Raw genomic sequence first — 6,622 nt, 5'->3', positions numbered from 1 at the left:
ATGCCTGCCTTCTCTGTCTCAAACTCCAATAACTCCAGATTTGTTATCACTGGTTTTCCTGACCTAGAAGTTTACTATCTCAGGATCTCCATACCTTTCTTCCTCATCTATGCCATGGTTTTTCTGGGAAACAGCATGGTGCTCCATGTGATCCAGATTGAGCCAAGCCTTCAACAGCCCATGTTCTATTTCCTGGCCATGCTGGCTGTCACTGACCTTTGCATGGGGCTTCCTACTATGCACACAGTGCTGGGAATCCTGTGGGGTTTCACTGAAGACATCACCCTTGATTCCTGCATTGCCCAGTCCTATTTTATTCATGGTCTGTCATGTTGGAGTCTTCTGTCCTCCTGTCCTTGGCCTTCACCACTACATCACCATTTCCAACTCTCTATGCTATTTCTCCATCTTAACAAATATGAAAATTGGGGTGATAATCTTATTTAGGAGTTCTTTGCTCATTCCTCCTGTCATCACCTGGCTGAAGTTCTTAGATTTCTGCCGTCCTCATTTCCTCTCTCACTCTTTCTACCTGCACCAAGATTTGATTCAAAGGTCCTGTTCAGACATCCTCTTCAACAGCATCTATGCTCTGGCTCTTGTGAGCTGCGCCCTTTTTTTGGATGTGGTGCTCATACTTACGTCCTACATCCTGATTTGGCACACAGTTTTAGTCACTGCATCCCGGGAGGAGAGCATCAAGTCCTTGCAGACTTGTGTATCTCATATCTGTGCTGTTTCTGTTTTCTACATTCCAATCATAGGTCTAACCATGATGAATCACTTTGGAAAACACCTCTCACCCCTGGCTCATGCCCTTATCAGCAACATCTATATCTTCTTTCCACCTTTGATGGACCCTATTATTGACAGTATCATAACCCAACAGATATGAGTGAGAGTCCAGCATTTTGTTCTATGTGAAAGGATTCTAAGTTCTGAGATTCAATGTGAATGTATTTTAAACCAAGGTGAGGAGTTAAAAAGAATGAGAGTCATTTAATACCTATAAATAGATTTACTAACACAATTTAAGAAGTTTTACTTTTTACAAATACTTTCTTCTGTGATTTCCCCCTGCCATCATAAGTCTGTGGAACAGACATGCATGATCAGTTTTTAAAATTGGAATATGCATGCATAATGGCTTGGAAAGCTTACTAATGTATTAGGTTAACTTAGTACTGAAATCCATAGGCTGTTATGAACAGTTGAATGAGAATATTTTTTGCATCTAATTATTAGGCAATAGTTAAATTTTTAGATTAAATCCTTTCATGTAATTTCTAAAAGATGAACTAATTCCTTCATCCAGCTTTATTGCTCTAAGCATCTTATTTGCTGTTTATCCATGGCCTTTGCCATCCAGTCCAGTGACATGGCCATGTAATGGTGTGAACATTATGAGGACATTACACTATTTAAATCATTTAAAAAGTTGTGAAGCAAATGAAAAAAGAAATTTTGTTGTACGCATGTCTGCAAACACAACAATCTTCCCAGTTCCACTCTACAAAGAGTAATTAAACTGGAAATATGAAAGATCAGTTCGAGATGAATCAACTTGGGTTGTAACACATTTGTACATGAAAGCAACGCTAGGAATAGCTCTGTATAGCTATCCTTAACTCAACTAGCAAAAACACTTTGTCTTCCTTATTATTGCTTATGTCTTCTTTTCAACAATATTAGAGATAAGGGCAGAACAGGTTCTGCCTGGAAGCGAGAGGGGGAGAAAGTGGGGGAGGGGGAAAGGGGGGAGAAATAACCCAAACAATGTATGCACATGTGAATAAATGAATAATTATAAAAACAGTGATTGCAAGAAAAGGAAAAATAGACTTCATTGATTTCTTTCTTTATTCAAATAATGCAAGTAGTAAATACCATTAGAAGACTATTTCAGTCATTCGAAAATGTTCACAGGAATACATATTTTTGTCTTATCTCTAGTCCTAGGTGAAAAAAAGTAAAGTACTTAGATTGGTACTACACAATGAGAAATTGTTTCTAATTTAATCTTTCCATCAAACTTTAAGATAGATATTATTTTTATTATGCAAATTAATTTTAAATGCATAAGTTTAAAATATATGCCAACTTTTCAAGTGGTAAAATATGATGGGATTTGGATTTATTATTTGTTTTAGATGTTTCAAACAATATGACAGCTCTTCCCACTTTTATTTTGTGCCTCTTTTAATACAATTTTTTTTTGTTTTTGACATTTATTTTTTTCTTTTATTTTATTGTTCTTATACTTACTTACATGAGTATACATAGTTTGTGCCACCTCCCTAACCTCCTCAACCTCCCCCTGTTTCCAGGCAGGACCTGTTCCACCCTCTTCTCCAATTTTGTTGAAGAGAAAACATAAGAGATAATAATAAAGACATATCTGTTTTTTTGCTAGTTTGGGATAAAGATAGCTATACAGAGAGATTCTTAGCATTGCTTCTATGCACTTGTGTGTTGCAACCCATATTGGTTCATTTCTACACGACCTCTTCACTACTTCCTGGTCATCTTCCCATAGTGACCTCTGCCAGTTTAAGATTACTATATTTACTTGCCTGCAGTGGGCACATCAGCTACATAAAGGAACCCTTATATGCTACTGGTGGGAATGTAAGCTAGTGCAACCACTTTAGACAACAATATAGACTTCTTCAAAGACTAAACATGGGTCTGTGGGTCTGCTGTATGATCCAGCAGGACCACTCCTAGGGATATACCCAAAGGAATGTGACCCAGGTTCTTCCAAAGGCACTTGCACACCCATGTTTATTGCAGCACTATTCATAACAGCCAAAATATAGAAAAAGCCAAGATGCCCCACTACCGATGAATGGATTAAGAAAATGTGGTATTTATACAAAATGGAATTTTATTCAGCCATGAAGAATGAAATGCTGTCATTTGAAATCATTTGCAAGTAAATGGATGGAACTGGAGAACATCATCTTAAGCGAAGTTAGCCAGGCTCAGAAGGCCAAAAATCGTATGTTCTCCCTTCATATGCAGATTATTGACCTAAAACAAATGCAGTAATATTATTGAACATGGATCACACACTAAGAGCGGAATGTGTACAGGAGGAATAGGGAAAGGGAAGGAAACCCTCATATTACTTGACTCACCATAGCATCTCCATTCCATTTAGAATTCTGTCCTTAACTTATCCTCTCCTGAATCTTGATTGGTTATTTTGTCTTAGGTTTACTTAGAGACCTATCCATAGCCTCCACTTTTATGGTACAAATCCTGAAATCTTAGCTCGTTTATCTTACTTCTCTGACTCAAATATTTGTTTTCAAGACCTTTGTCTAAGGACTCAATTGCCCAATGTGATCAACTTCAGGAATGGGCATTCCCCATAATTTGTAAGTTACCTGCAGTGCTGTAAAGGACCCCTAGCTTCCTTAATGCCTAGTGGAGAAAAGAAGACCTGGGGCACTCTTTTGGACTGAACATGCCACATGGATATTTTTGCTACAATACTGTTCCACCATGTTGCTATGAAATTTCATGAACAGGAATATCCTTCAGATACTCAACCAGGGAATATGGGATTCAGTAGTACCATACTTTTTTCTTTGCTTTGCTTTTAAGTTTCCTCTCAAAACACATTGGGTTTAGGTATTTTCAGATCCTGACAGACTCAATAAAGTCCAGAGATCTTGAGATGATATGTTTTCCTATTATCTTTTTCTACCAGTGTCTCTCTTTCTTAATTTCATGCTGAAGGGAGTCTGCTGGGTATGTGTGTGTGTGTGTGTGTGTGTGTGTGTGTGTGTGTGCACACATATGTATGTGTGCACACACTTAGAAAGAATTTTTTCTGCATCTAAAAGTCTTCTATGTGTAGTTGGTCTCTGACAGAAGCACTTAATAATAATATGTATCTAGGGAAAGAAAAGTTTAGATAGTATCGATGCTATTTCCCCACACACACACATATTTGGTTTATTCACTTAGTATTCTACCCAGGTCAGGAAAATTACTTGTTAAAAGTTTTCCAATTATAATTTCTCAAGCAGGTGCAAGATTCAATCTACTTTTATTCTCTAAGAAGGAGCCTTGGGATTTAGTGTATCAACAAGAAGTTTTCTGGTTTGTCCAAGTTATTAAATATGATAGCATAAATTTGATCAGAATATTCCCTAATTACATAATTAGTTATTTCTACTTTTACCTTTCATTTCCTGAGAAGTTGGGCAAAGTTTGTCAATATATTGACCATATCAAACAATCATTTCAAACTAATTTCTATAAATTCCAAGAAATGTGTTAACAAGTAATAATTAAAGAATAATGTTACACTATATGAATATATATCAAGCATTGGCCTAAAAAACAGCAATGAAACACCAATACAATTCCCAGGGCGAAAGACCAAGTCTAAAAGGCAGACACAAAAAAATTTGAAAATTATGGCAAACCTAATTTTTATTTCTTCTTCCCAGATTTTAGGATAAAATATAAAATATTTGTCACAAATTTGTAAAATATTATCCAAGTTAATATATTCTTTGAAAGTTTCCTATTATAAGATTAGGGTTACAATGAAGAACATAGTTCTCAATGTTATGAAGTAAATACTATGTTTCCCAACAGTATATTTCAGAAATACAACTTTACCATGGTAAATACGTAGTCCTTACTGTGTTTATTATCACTTTATGATTTTAGAGCAAGTTTCCTAAGAAAGTAATTCATTACTAATACTGTAATATAGCAATAATACATAATCAAAATATATAATATAATAATATCAAAAATAAAATATTCAGCTTCACTTATAAACACTGTATCACTCAACTTTTTTTGCTTCTCTGGCATGTCTACCAATCACCATATAATTTCAGTGTTAATTTGGAAGTTAAAAGTACCTCTTTGCAAGTTGATGAATTTAAAAACTAAAATATGTGTCAATGAGTTCTGACAAGACATTCAATTCCAATTTCAATACATAGGTTTCATTCTAATTTTTCCTTTTGCCATTATTCTTGACTTTTTCCTTAAAAAATGATAAACCTTGCTTCTGTTAATTTTATATTTATACTTATTTGATCATTATTACTGTATATAAACACTCTCATGCTGCCACATTGCATATTATACACTATAAACACTTTCCTCATGTGTTTTGGAATTTGTTACACAACACAGAGTTGTCCTTCAAATGCATCATCCCTTATCCTACTTGGATTCCAGACTCCATGCTGGCCTAACCTTTTGTTGATAGATTTCTGCTCTCTATTCACTCTGCTACTGATTGTCCAGTGACAAAGCCACCATGTGGACTTTGATTCTCTTCCTACTTGGGTTATTACTCCCCCATGACAGGCTACTCCATGCACATATTTGTCTCCGAAAACTCTTCATTCTTTAATCTCTGATTCTGCAAGAAATATTCTACTCACTACACTTAAGTGCTGACTCTCCATGTTGAAAGTTATCCCTCCACTATAATGATATAATCTCTCTCAATCCTGCTCAAGATTTGGCATCACAGGCTGAGCTGTTCCCTCACATGGACACCTCCCATTACTCATTTTGGATATAAGCTATGTTCTATTGCTGACACCTCTCCTAATTTTCTGATTCTCTTCTCTTTCTCTATCTGTCTCTGACTCTCTTTGTCTACCTCTGTCTCTATTTCTCTCTCTCTTTTTCTCTCTCTCTCTCTGTCTCTCTCTCTTTCTCTCTTTCTCTCTCTCTCTCTCTCTCTCTCTCTCTCTCTCTCTCACACACACACACACACACACACACACACACACATATGCTTAAAAATTCATGGTTTTCTGTGAAAACTTTAGGAAGAAAAAATATAAGACCAAAAATCTTTGTTTAAAAAAAATGGCATCAATTTCAAAATACTCCAGTTTTTCTTTTTTACAAAACAGATATATGAGGACTCTGAGAAAAATCTACATGAAATCTATGATTAAGTCTCAAACAGAGGAGACCCAAGATGGCAACTACAGTATGGAAGCAGATAGCCTGAGCTCCGATTCCAAAACCTCACTGAGATGCCAGAGCCACACTTGGTGGAAATAAAGCACAACCCAAAATCAAACCTTCAACACCCTGAACCCCTAGCCCATGGACAGCTTCCCAACCACACATTACACTGAGAAAACTTGAGGGCTGCCACCACCACTGTAGCTATTGCCACTGGGTCCAAACCTGCCTGTGAGACATTCTACAGACCAAACAGGTGAGCACCACATGTCACGTAGAATTCTACCAACCACCCCAAGGATAAACCAGCACAGCACCTGGGTAGACTGATCCCCCCCAAAAAAAACTGAATAATAAACATCAAACTGTAATCTAGCACAATAGAAGAGGGGGCAGGAAAGCTGAAAGTGCACATGAGAAGAGGGGAGGGGCAAAGAGCTAATCTCAGCATGAACTATCAGTGGACAAATCCCAGAAAGGCAGGAAGGCAGAGTGGGTGGGTGATAAGCCACTCCCTAAAGCAGGGCAGATAGCAGATCACAGAGTTCATCTCCTAACCCAGTGAGCAGCACCCAAAGTCAAACTGCCCTGCAAAATTGAAAAACAAACAGTAAACCATCATAACACTGATGATAGATGATGGAACACTGACCCT

The 6,622-nt window shown here is 36.9% G+C and overlaps 1 pseudogene; it reads left to right on the top strand.

Annotated features, from left to right (window-relative positions):
* Window positions 1–895, top strand: LOC109680226 (olfactory receptor 51V1-like; annotated as a pseudogene).
* The last annotated feature ends 5,727 nt before the right edge of the window (window positions 896–6,622 follow it).

This window comes from Castor canadensis, chromosome 1 (genome assembly GCF_047511655.1).
Source record: "Castor canadensis chromosome 1, mCasCan1.hap1v2, whole genome shotgun sequence".
Lineage (NCBI taxonomy): Eukaryota > Metazoa > Chordata > Mammalia > Rodentia > Castoridae > Castor > Castor canadensis.
This window is presented reverse-complemented; position numbering and strand designations above follow the sequence as displayed.